Source organism: Sitodiplosis mosellana, unplaced genomic scaffold, assembly GCF_009176505.1.
Source record: "Sitodiplosis mosellana isolate CC-2019 unplaced genomic scaffold, AAFC_SMos_1.0 Smas_scaffold_1, whole genome shotgun sequence".
NCBI classification, from domain to species: Eukaryota; Metazoa; Arthropoda; class Insecta; order Diptera; family Cecidomyiidae; genus Sitodiplosis; species Sitodiplosis mosellana.
The window spans coordinates 19,448,008-19,460,968 of NW_022595244.1; the positions used below are offsets into that span (position 1 = coordinate 19,448,008).

A 12,961-nucleotide genomic window follows, 5' to 3' on the forward strand; every position below is an offset into this window, starting at 1 on the left:
AGAGAGAGAGAGAGAGAGAGAGAGAGAGAGAGAGAGAGAGAGAGAGATAGAGAGAGAGAGAGAGAGAGAGAGAGAGAGAGAGAGAGTGAGATAAAGCCGAACGGCAGACAAAAGTATATGCAGGATTATTGAAAATAAATCTCTTTCAGCACGCTAAGCACGCACATACACAAAACGCAATTTATCATCATGTGTTCGGGCCCGTCGTTATTTATGCGGCAATCGTATTTTGTGTGTAATCTTGAATTGCATGCAATTGCTAATTTTTGTTGTTCCTATTCTTTCTCCCCACACACACTCTCTCTCTCTCTCTCTCTCCTTCTGATGAAATTTCCGTTTGAATTGTTCCGTATGTCGATTGAACTACGTTTTTCAGCCAGAGACCACATTTTTTACGTACACGAAACAAGAGATTTTGAACAAGAGATGCTTCGTCACCATGAGCATTTTGTATATCACTTTTTTTTCTTCTCTCATTTGATTAGAGGAGGGCCTTGTAACGCCCGAGCCTTTTAATTCTGCATGTAATTCTGTTCACATTCACTCCCTGTTTGTTCGTTACGATGCTGTGCTGTGCTCGAATCAATTGTGTCATTTCCGTGTTCAACATCCATTACATGCGACAGGCGATGATACAGTGGAAATGATTTCTCCATAGAAGTGATTTGATTCGATGGGCTAACACTCGATGATTTGCCATTTTGTTGCTGTTGACTTTAACCTTCAACATCGTGTATGCCAAAAACATATTCGGCCAAACTATTCGCACAAAAGTTTTGATGCGGAAGTTTTGACGATGTTTATGATGCATTACAAGGCAAGAAAAAAGTGTCATTCGTTCCAAGTGGCATTTGCTGTATGTAACTATTTAAAAATGGATTTAAAATAGAGCATTCTCTCGGGACGAGGTTTTTGTTGCTTCGCAGAAAGCGGAAGTTTTTTTTTCATCCTATTGATGTATTCTATCCGATCGCCGAATTGGGTGGAATGATAACATGGTAGCACGGATTTTTTCAACACGGTGTGACGAGGTGAATCCAGTGAAATTCCCATGAAATGTATGTCAAGTGGCGCTAATCGTATCATTAGTCACTTAAAACCCAATGACGCGGTGAAAGCCGGTGTCGCAAATCAGTGAAGCTGACATCAAGAATTAGTAACCTCAACGAAATCTCCGAAGATTTATTAGCTCAAGTCAAATAAAAGAGTTTGCTCAAGTGAAAAGGCACGAAATGAATATCCAAATTAAGCCAGCGCCGAAAGGAAGAAAGAAAAACCCAATTGAATTGAAGTGCCCGATATGATTTCCTTTTAATTCGGCTCCGTATTTTTTTTTGACTGATTAAAAGCTTTCAACGCCATTAGGTAAAAATGGAAAATCCCAAGTGAATAACGAGTACCTGAGACACTGTTAACGATGGTTAATTCGGCAAATTTATGGAGTTTAGTCGCATGGAATTCATTAAACAAAAGGTTTCTATTACCATAATTTATTTACAGGCATCAAGAAAGAGCGGAATTAATTTTGCGACAGCCGCGGCGAAATGAAGCTAGAGACGAAATAACGCCGAAAGTCAGCAGCCGTATGAAATGACAATGAACGTGTTGACCAAATTGACCAAGACGACGACAACGACAACGACGGCTTACAAGACTCATGTGACTCTTGATCAGACACAAAGCGAATTACTTGAAATGTCTAATTAATTATCAAGCTTCGATTAAGATCAAGTCGTTGAAGACGGACCACCAAAACGAATTCCACTCAACACTCGGATATGAAGCGACACGTTTTTGTCCACCACCACGACGACAAATGAGACATCACATTCAGATATTATACCAAAAATAGAAATTGCGTCTCAGCCAAAAATCACCGAGTCATTTTGCTCCTATGATTACATCGATTATATTCGCTTATTTTGCGAAACGAAAACGCTTCATTTCCTCCATTAGCAACAACAATGGCCAACTCATGACAATGGCGGCCAATTTTTTTTCTCCTTCCATTTCACTTTTTGTTTTGATCCAGCAATATTCTTGTTTAAGTCATGCAGCTTTCGGCCATTGTCAACCGAAACGTATTAAGGGAGAAAAAAGAAAAAAAAGGAAGAAAAAAAGGCGAATACAAAATCTGCCGCTTGACTCAACAACTGTTTCTCCGTATAGATATTTTCTGATTTCGCCTCGCATGAAAATTCCGCTCGAGGCGATTCGGCTTTGCTTATGAGATTTCTCCATGCTTGTTAATGGCAGCAGCGTAAAATTAAAAGAAAAAAAAGATCGAAATCACAATTGGCTGCTATCAATAATAACGTGCGATTACGAATGTCAAAAGGAGCAATCATTCATTTTATTCTGCTGTGCTGTGTGCGTTGGATTATTTTTTTTTTGCTTTTCGTCTTTCGAAAATGTGATCGAATTATCGCACGTGTATCGAATGTTTATGTATATATTTTGATATCATCAACATTCCAATATTTGGTGCACATGTTCGTTTTCACGTGGATTCATTTGCACTGATTTTCAACACATTTCTTTGCGCATTTTCATGGATTTGACCTACAGTATCATCACTCACGTAAGCTACACGACCAGTTTGTGTATATTTTATTGCTTTTTCTTTTCTCTTCATTCGATTTGAGCCTGTTTTTTCATGCATACTTTGACACAGCAAATCACATTCATTATTTAACATCGTCGCTTGAAATTGATTATTGTTTGTTTGTTTTTTTTTCTGCTGTGTTTCCGAATCACCTCTCACCTCTCACTCCAATTATTATATTCATTTTTCATTCGTAGAGTGGCAACACCAATTGCTTAAAGCGTTTGTGTAGAGCGATCATCGCATGGGAATAAAACGATTTATTAATTTTATTTATGGCACTTTTCGAAATTATTTTTCATCTTTTGTGCTATACGTATATATGCGTTGTGTAAAAATGAGCAGCAGGGGATTTTACGCATCCGTTTTTGCCGAAACAATTATTTTTAATTATTATTCAATTTGATTAATTTTATGATATTAGCGGCTTTTTCTCATACGCACCCGTGCTACGTTCTCGGTTCAGTGAAACGGTGTGGAAAATCGGTTTTTCACACATGTCGCCCAACATTTTCACGAACATTCCACGCCAGCCAGATTAATAGCGGCCCAATCAATTTATTCGATTGAGAACCATTTTTTTTTCACACCCACACACACATTACGTAATAACTGGTAATGACAATTTCGAGGTGCATTTCAAACTTAAGTTCATATAGTTATCGAAAACTTCAGCCTTTTTAACATGTTCACCGTTTCAACTGACGTGACGTGACATTTGAATGTTTCAACCCTTACACATTTTGTCTGTTTGGTGGATTTAATGTAGCCGCCGTCATCGAATCAAAAGCAAACGGAAAATTCCATTTCGAGTATTACTTCTACAAAATGTACTTTGATATTGCTTTTATATTCGACCAAAATCGATACGATTAGAGAACAACATCGAATCGAATCACATACGTGTTTAAAACTTATGGCTTCACAACTGGCATTTTGCAACCGGAGACGGAACGACAAGCGAACATTTTCTTTGCCCTCTGGTTTGTAATGACATTTCTTCGTGAGTCTCCGGCGTTGGGGTATTCCAGAAGGAAAACATCGTTCGAATATTCGCTGCTTTTTATTTGCTTCCTACCACTATAAACGTCAGCGATCAACATCAACAGAGACACTATAGCACATAGCATTAAACGCACTATTGCTTCACTCTTTGTACACACTTTGACATCACTTATGCTTTGGCGCGCGTCGTACGTTTTTCAAACGTTTATGTTTGATTCAAGTATTTCACCGATTTCACCGAATTTTCTTACTCAATATCAATATATTCATTCTTACTTGGAAGTTTTTTTTTATTGCAATGATGTTTTAAAATATATTTTGTCGAGAAGTTTTTTTTTTCAATTTCCAAAATTAAATGAAATTAAAACACATAGCATGAAACGTATTCATAGTAGAAATGCATATGTATTAGTTTGTACTTATTCATTATAATGTATTTAGATAGGACGCTAGCGCGGCCTGTTTGCTTCCATTGCAATATCGAAAATTGCACATAAACACAACCGACGAAGGAAAAAAAAATAATATTATGTATTTTGACAGAAATGTTCTCTTGAATGCTGCAAAATTGCTTGGAAATAATTTCGAATCAGTGACATAGAAAAAAAAACAACGGTTTGAATGTTGTGAAACCGTAGGTAAACGCAATATGAATATTGTAGTGTTTCAAAAAAAAGTGACATTTTCCAGTGAAAAAAAAGGGAGGAAAGGAAATAAATGAGACGATTGGGTAGTAAAGATTGTTTGAAAATGAAACCAATCCCGAGAAGCAGCCCTTTGCATGCGACAAAAAAAAAAGAAATCGATATACACCTGATGCCAAGCAACTGTGCTCAAGAAACTCGATCATGTCGCACAGAAGGAATTGAAAATGAAACAAATGGGCGAGTGAAATAAGAAAAAAAATTCCATAATGCAAGCGAAATAACAAACAGAAATAGATGAAAAAAAACGGAAAAACATACGAACACAGAACGTTTGAAGGGAAAAGTTGTTGGGAAGTATACATGGTGATTTTGATGTTTTTCTGTATCGGTTTTTTTATAATTCCACTCGGGTGACACACACACAAATACAAACAAAAACAAAGACGCACACGTGATGAGCTAAGTGGAAATAGACGTAGGTGGAATCAGTCAACCTGACGATATTAAATTTACGTAGTAAAAATGAAGAAGGTGTACACATTGAATGCCCAATTTCTCATTTTGGATCGCATCGGAAGAATGCCACAGCAGCGACGTTGGCGACGACGACGACGACGACAATGTGATCACTAGCAAACTTAGCACGTACCACAGGTTGTGTGTTTTAAATATGAAAATACCCAAATTTGATAGTCTCCGAAAGAGAAACAACTGAAGCGCATGCATGTGGTGTGGTTTGTTGAGCTGGAGTGTCTGTGCAAGCAGCAGCAACAGAAGCAAAAAAATGTGTCTAGAACTTCGACTAACCAAACCAATGCACAACAAGCAATCTGTTGTCTTTATTGTTGTTGCTTGTGGCTTTCGACACACACACATACACACACACAATCGGGCGCTTATGCTCTCACAATGGAATTCCAATAATATTTCAAAATAAACGATGGAAAATATTTCAGTTGTGATGCGTTAGCCATTTTGTGTGTGTGTGTGTGTGTGTGCGAGTGTTTGTGTTTCGGCTGGCTGTTTTTAAGACACACATTTCGGGCTACATAGAAAAACCAAATAATTTGATAAAATGCACATAAATTTCGAAAATATTCGAACAGATTCTTTTGCTGACGGACCGAAGGCAAAAAGATGTTTGATATCGAATAACAGCAGGATTAACGACGTAGAAATGATTTACAAGCATTTTAAGTGTGTTTATGGGCGCCTCGAAACCATTGCCCTTTTTCTCTTGGTCTCTCGTTCGTTCTCTGTGTCCATTCCTGAATGAGGAATGTGGAGGATGAATAATTTTGCACAGAGTATTCGAGCTGAACGACGCAATGTGAAACATGGTTTTGTGAAATATGCGAATCGAAATGAAATTGAGATTCAGCCACTCGAATGCCATTTGATATCGGAATTGTCAACGAAGTTTGTTCAATCGATGTATCGCAGCCAATAAAACGGTATGAAGGAATTCACAACTGCTGCTGCTGCTGCTGCTGCACTGTGTGTGACGAGCGGGAAAAGAACAAATATGAAGTAAAATGGCTTAAGCAAATGTTTGCCAAAAATAATTCGAATTGCCATGATGGTTCTGAAAGGGGAACATCAAAATTGTTATTTACACTCAGCAGCGCATGGAATCACATTGGGCGATGGAGCGTTTAAAAATCACTTTTGTATTTATTTCTCGACTAAATTGAATTAATTCCCTTCCTTTTGCTCCTTTTTTTTCCATCGCATAATCATTTATCAATGACAGAACAATTGTGCAGGCACAAAAAGCATTGAGCAAATGCCGGAATTTAATTTTCACTTCTCACTGCTCACTTACTGTTGACAATCAGCAGCAATGCATACTGAATTCTGGATTCAGAGCATTGAAAATACTTTGGCAAACTATTTTCCGACAACGATAAAATGTGCGATGTTCATTGCAAATTACAGATTACGCACAACGTTCACAGATCAACTCAACTCAAAACGAGATAGCACTCTACAGACGAGAGGGATTAGCTGAGCAATCGTGCTCGTTGATTTTAAAACAAACAAAAATTTTGTTTGGAATTATAAGGCATTGTCGTTGACCTGAAGTCGCGTCGAAAAGTTTTCAATCTTCTCACAATGGGCCAATCTAAGCGTGTGCTGAATCGAATATCTTAACATCGGATGAAGCTCTTTGGATCGCGATAAAACAGGCACTCCAGACTGTTCAACCGAGTGGAAGGCAAAGATTTTCTTGCGTATGTTTGGTCTCTCCTTCTCTCACTGGGTGTGCCTTTTTCCTCTTCATTCATTCGGTTGTAATAATCGAATATTCAACGCATTTACATTTAAATTAAGCGAATGGACTTTCGAAATCCTGTTGAATATAAACAATGAAACCGTTTTTTGATTTATGCCCACGCAGACCGATTCCTGCTGACGTAATGGACCTCTTTTTTGGGAACTGTTTGAATAAAATTGAATCGATCCATATTTTACAATCAAGCTAGTCAATCATAGAGTGAGTGAGCGGGCCAGCAAGTGAATAAGCTTTTCATTAATTGAATCACTTTGTACAGAGTAAACACGTATGATTCTCTCGATCTGGTCGCTGTTTGATAAAATGATTTCCAAGTTTTGATGCGCGCGTTTACATCTCGTTTTTGCCGTCGTGCAGCCAAAGTTTACACAGTAAATGCTTCGCATCGCAAAATGTCGATTTTTTTGCGAACGAAGAATAAACAAATATAAACTTACTGTTCGTTGATGAACTATTCGACGAAATTTGCTGAGTTTTTCAGTTTATAATTGGAATTTGTTCGAATCATTAATTGCCCCATGAACTTAACTTCAAAGCGCGCCATCCTCTCGTTCGCTCTGCTCTTTTGACGAAAAGACATGTGTCCGTCACTTTAATCTGCTTTCTGCCGTTTTTTATTACTGATTTTAATCGTATTAAAGTCGGATTTTGTCTTATTGTTCCAAAACTCGAGATATGTATCTTCAAGTGTTTCTTTTTCCTTTTCCGCAGCCTGATATAAATGTTTTTCACAGAGTTATATCAATGTTTCTGGAAATCGGGGCGACATACACTCGCTAATTTATTATCAAAAATATATTTCTATATTTCGGTACATTGTAATGAAACTAAAGAAGAAATGGAAAACCCTAATTGCAATATTGAATTACTGTGATCACAAAATACGAACTCTGCGATGTAATTCTATTTAAATAACGCAGTTCAATTAATTTCATTACGTGGGCCGCGAAATTCGAAACGCCAACATAATTGGAGTTTCTTCTTAAATTAAATCCATTCCCAGAATACGACCACTAACTGAACTATTCACTTTGATGGGTAACATATATTTGAGGCACAAAATTAAATATATCTTAAATTTTACATCTAATGCAAAGAAATTCGATGTCAGTAATAGTATCTATATTTCGACTTGAAACTATTGGAGTAATTTAATTATTCCTTTGAATTTCAATGAAAAATATCAAGTGTCACAGATAGGGGTGCATCGAAAGCCCAACAAATCCTGTTTTAAAATCAATAGTTTTCGTTTCCATTGCTCATCATATTTTGTCTTCTGCGTTTGGCGTGGTTTTACTGCAGCATTCGTTTAATATTTATGACCATATCATTTGTTATTGTAAGTTTCTGAGCTGGACAAGGGGGCGAGAGATGCGAGCGGGTGTTCGTGTTTCATTATTAGTTTTCATAGCTGTCAACTCGATTCTTTTGCCATTTGGTGCTCATAAACGCGTTATTTATGGTGCATGCGTTTGAAATTCAAAATCCATCTGGTTTCTTTTATTGGCCAGAGTTTGTGTCTCGAGCTGTGTTACATTGAATCGACTGTGCGTTCATCTTTTAACCCCAAGCGCTTTTGCGATAGTTTTCATCTTATTAGAGAATAAACGAAGCAGTTACATTCGATGGAAATGAAACAACAAGAGCAAAAGCAACAGCAATAGCAACAGCTCACATACGAGAATAAGAGAATAAGCAACAAAGTTGGAGCAAGATATTGGTATTTTATTTGCTTTGCTTGAAACATTCACTTAAACGGTCTTCGTCAATCGCATAGCGCAATGATTGCGATTCAATGACGGTGGTGGTGACACTAACTGAATTCGATGCTAGAGTGTGACGCATTTCTTCTCCCTTTTTATGTGTTTCTCTTCTTCTTTTTTCGTTGCTCTGTTCTATTCGATGCTTGAAACGCTCCATATTTTTATGTATTTATGCCGCATCGTGCGCTATAAAATAAATCCATTGAACATTTTTATGAAAACATAATGCTGAAGCAGCAACGCAATAAATGTGTGTTGTCTGGTCAGAAATTGCGGTTGTTATTCGCGAAAGGATGAAAGACAGCAAAGAAGATTGATAATTTCGCTGTTCGCTGCACACAACGACACAACGTGTGTAACTGATTCAATTGCGATGCTGTTGACAATATGGATGTACTTTGTGCATATAAAGTGTATACACGACATAAAATGACAGCTCGTTATGCGTGTGCACTGCACATCAAGTGCGTATCCATTCGATGCAGCCATTTCGAGAGGTAAAAGCCGCGAGAATATAATGTTTACATTGGAAATAATATGATGCCATGGCATAAATTATAACCATAATAATGTGGATTTGATCAAATCCTTGTGCCAACATGTGGTGATGGTGGTCGTGGTACATATGACTTTGATTCAAGTTTGCAACAGACGCACACATTCCTTAATTAGTGCTACAGATCTGGAAAATTAGGTGCATGTATTTGTGTTGGATTGTTGCGTAATTTGTATCGTTATCCAATAGCACTGAAAACGGATGCTTTCCGCTGCTAATTGTATGTTGTGTGCAATGAAAGGATCACAAATTCGGTTGCGTTTAATGGATTGATGGACGTTGAGAGCATTCAATAGCCCAGTGTTAATGTGATAATGACCCAAACCGGAAGGTATTAATTCCGTTCGATGAACAAAACAACGCTATAAAACTCAAAAAACTTCCCATCAATCATTTGCTCAAGAATAGGGAATTTTCCACGATGCCATTTCATACAACACAAAACTCAATAAAAATGATTTGTGCCGAAAAATTACCTTCCAAAATTTTCATCCATAAGAACGCAAATACACCGATTCTAACCGCTGACTGAATATCAATTCCGCTCGTACGATTCTCGTGCAATTGATCTGTAGCATTTGATGAAATAAGCATTATTTATTGCAATGTAAGCACTACTCAGATATTATAATTGCGCCATCGAGAATTTCGTGGCAACAAGATAAATGGAACGCAAAAGTATGCATTATTACTCGAGTAAATTGACTAAAATCGATAAAAATGGTAAAATAGCTTTTGCATTTTGAATGGAATGGTCCTCGGGAGTGTGCGCGCATATGTATGTGTGTACCTGAATTGATGATCATTTGTCTTTTTTCGCCCAATGGAGTCGATACGATGGAATTGGTTGGTTTTTCTTTCCATTTTCATTTTGGGGATATTCGGCGGCAGTGGAAACCAGATTAAAGCACATCCCATAAAAGATAATGAGGTGAATCCGCATGATTGGCTATCGCTCATGTCGTTGATACTCAGAGTACACATTACGCTCACGCAGTTCCGTCTGCAACGGCCGAAAAATTACTCCAATAAATTTGCATTGGCTCAATTTCGGCAGGCAGACAAACTACAGTTGGCGAACAGTGGTCCAAGTGGCGAAATTACTATATTTCGTGTTAGATTCTCTCTCTAACATAATAAATGGCTTGTGTGTCTGTGTGTTGTGTACGGATTTGGGGTTATCTTTCAAAAACTTGTGTTTTGTATAATCACAAGTTTGGACAACGCGTCTAATTAATGCCGATGAACACGAAGTTTTGGCAAAAAAGAGATTGATCGAAATGGGCCGTAGGAGGGAAATTAGTTGGCAATTGATAAATTGTGTTCGAATCACACTGAAAGAAGAATGTTGGACGCCACCGCCACAGCCACAGACTCTCTCACTTCAATTTACATATGCATGACCATATTTGTGTTCATTTCGGTCTATCGGCGTATCGATGCGACTGTCCCAATATATACATTATTAATCACTTCGGAATATGTTTAGCACTTTTGTATGTGTGTGACATCTATCTTTGGATTTTCTACGTTCACATCACGGTTAAAATACACACATACACGAGCAACATTGTATTGGGGATCGACTCTGAGACAGTATTTTGGGTCGAGGCAACATTAAAAGTATTATAACGGAAACTTATGTAATCGAAAACTTTTCGCAGCAATAAAAATCACCCCCTGCATAGCGAATCGAAAGCGAAAACGATTTGAAAATGGAATAAATAGAATTTTTGCTTGGTTTTTCGTGCGTAAACTAGCCGAAAGTAATGTGCCAAAGCGAATTAATTTATGTGATACACATTCAATCTATGTGACGCTCCTATCGATCCGGTGCTGGATCAAGTTTTCCATATCAGTTTCGTTTTGTGTCTATGGCAAAACAAAAGGAAAACGTGTTTATTCAGCAGTAATCGAATGCGATGTCTTAGCGTCCACAGATATAATATTCCATCTCGAGTGAGAGTGAGATTTGATCTAAAGTTGGCACACAATTATCATTCACTGACCTATGAATCTCTATCAGATGAAAGTTTTGCTCGCCTCCGGCCAACTTAAGTTTTTATTCACGTTTTATCTCATTACAGTTCAAAGTCACACGCATTTCGCAATTATTATTTTTTTGCTTCGACACAGTTTCCAAAATTTCCTTCATAAAATGATTCAAATGAATGTTCTTTTGTGATTAGTTTTGCCTTTTGTTTCTTTTCCACGGCACATTTTGTTTTTGTCTTTGTCATGCACTGATACAACGGTCTGCGGTTTTAATTGAATGCGAATCGAAATAACGCGCGCGAGAAAACAACGAACGAGCGATTACTCCCGTTTACATCTCACAAGCAACTGACTTGGATGCTCTCGTCGACAGACAGACTAAGTCTTAGAGGCTTTCAGATGATACACAGTTACAGCTGTTATCGTTGCAATGATGATGGAATGGAGGCTCACTTCTTCGGATTGAGTGAAAGCAGCACGGATAAATGAACATCATGCACCGCTTGAGTTCAATTCCAGAGGAAACCATTCTGAAAGTTTCACTCGAATTTCGAACATTGCAAAATGAATTCTGTTTCGGCAAATGTTGGATAAATTGCACTCATTGCGTGAGCTGTTTTTGCCGGTGTATGCGCATACTCCGATTCATTTTGCATCCATACAAGTTTTTCCGTGTTGAACTGTGTTCTGTGGCAATCAATTGACAGTTGAACGGGTTCACACATCGTCAAACAAACGACAGCCACATTGTTACCTATCAAATCGCAAATGAAATATAGGCTCATTCGCCACCACCCCTGACTGAGTGAAATTCGAGCAACATGAATGAAATTTTCCAATGATTCAGGGATCCACCGTGAGTTGCACAGCGTTAAAGCGCCCCGATTATTCTCAACGATGGAAAATTATTTGAGAAGAGAAAATTTCCTGTTCTTTTTTGCATTTCAGCAAAATTGAATGACATGAATTCAGGAGTCACTGATCAAATTAGCTGTACGCAATGTGAGTAGATGTGCTCATCGCGGTGCACTCAATGGGGTTCACTAATTTATTCATGTTGCCAGTCAATCAGCACTCTCTCTCTCTCTCTCTCTCTCTTTCTCTCGCTTTCCGTTCAACTCTTCAGCACTGATTTATATTCGGTGGCATTTGGCAAAAGTGACAACTCAAAAGTTTCTCACAAACACACAACTTACGTACAATACACAAGTGACAATTAAGGGGTTCAAGAACTCAATGCACTTTGTAAACGAACGCAAATGGAAAAGGAAGCTGAATTGCCAAGGAAACGGCCAATAGATTCAACCGAATAAGATTATTTAAATATTCGTTCATCAAAAAATCTCTTTATGAATTGGCCGTACTTAATTTGATAAATCAAAAGTTATTTATGACTCATGTTTCAAAACAATTATCGAAGATGTGAAAAGGGGTCACAAAGTGATGTTTGGTTGAAAGCAACAATACTCTCGAAATAATATCCTTAGCTGGATTTCACTTGTGTTTTTACAAAACATCCTCAGCGAATGAAAAATGTGTGTGCGCTTGTTTTTCACTCAATGCCATTCTTCGCTCTTCGTTTGCGTTAATTTAAATACTGTAACCAAGACATTTTGAATAAATTATAGGGACAAGGTGGGTTTAGCAGGTAAAAATTGACTAAACAAATGAATAAACCGGGAGAGAGAGAGAGAGAGAGAGAGAGAGAGAGAGAGAGAGAATCTAGCCAAATTCTCGTTTATCTACTGATTTCCTCAAATCAACAACATTTCCAAAGTACTTTAATTACTTTACCATTTTAGCAAATCAATATAAATTTGTTTCCTCCTATTTTGTAATCACTGCAGTGTGTGTACCTTTTTCCTCATCGAACCAAAATCGGATAAAGTTTCAATTTACTGAAATCGGATGGAAAGCAATCAAGGAATTACATAGCAAAGCGCCCGAAGCAAAACGCTTTTCAAAGTGTATAATTTGTAAAGCATTAGCGGAATGAAGAATGAAAAAGAATATCCCCATTTCTCAATGTGATCACTTTGCTAAGAGCTGGCTTTTTTTCGAAATCCATCGCATTTAATTTGTTTGATTTAATTT

General features: G+C 37.6%; 1 protein-coding gene across 3 annotated transcripts in view; it reads right to left on the reverse strand.

Moving 5' to 3' along the window:
* Window positions 1-11,221, reverse strand: part of LOC129566482 (TWiK family of potassium channels protein 7-like) — a 135,826-nt gene extending 124,605 nt beyond the window's left edge. The window contains exon 1 of one of the 3 annotated variants that reach the window (XM_055442472.1): window positions 10,882-11,221. The gene's annotated coding sequence lies outside the window, so the exon portion shown is untranslated. Of the gene's footprint in view, window positions 1-6,990; window positions 7,381-10,881 lie in introns of those variants that run through there. The other 2 variants (XM_055442453.1, XM_055442463.1) reach the window with 2 other exon arrangements.
* Between the last annotated feature and the right edge of the window lie 1,740 nt (window positions 11,222-12,961).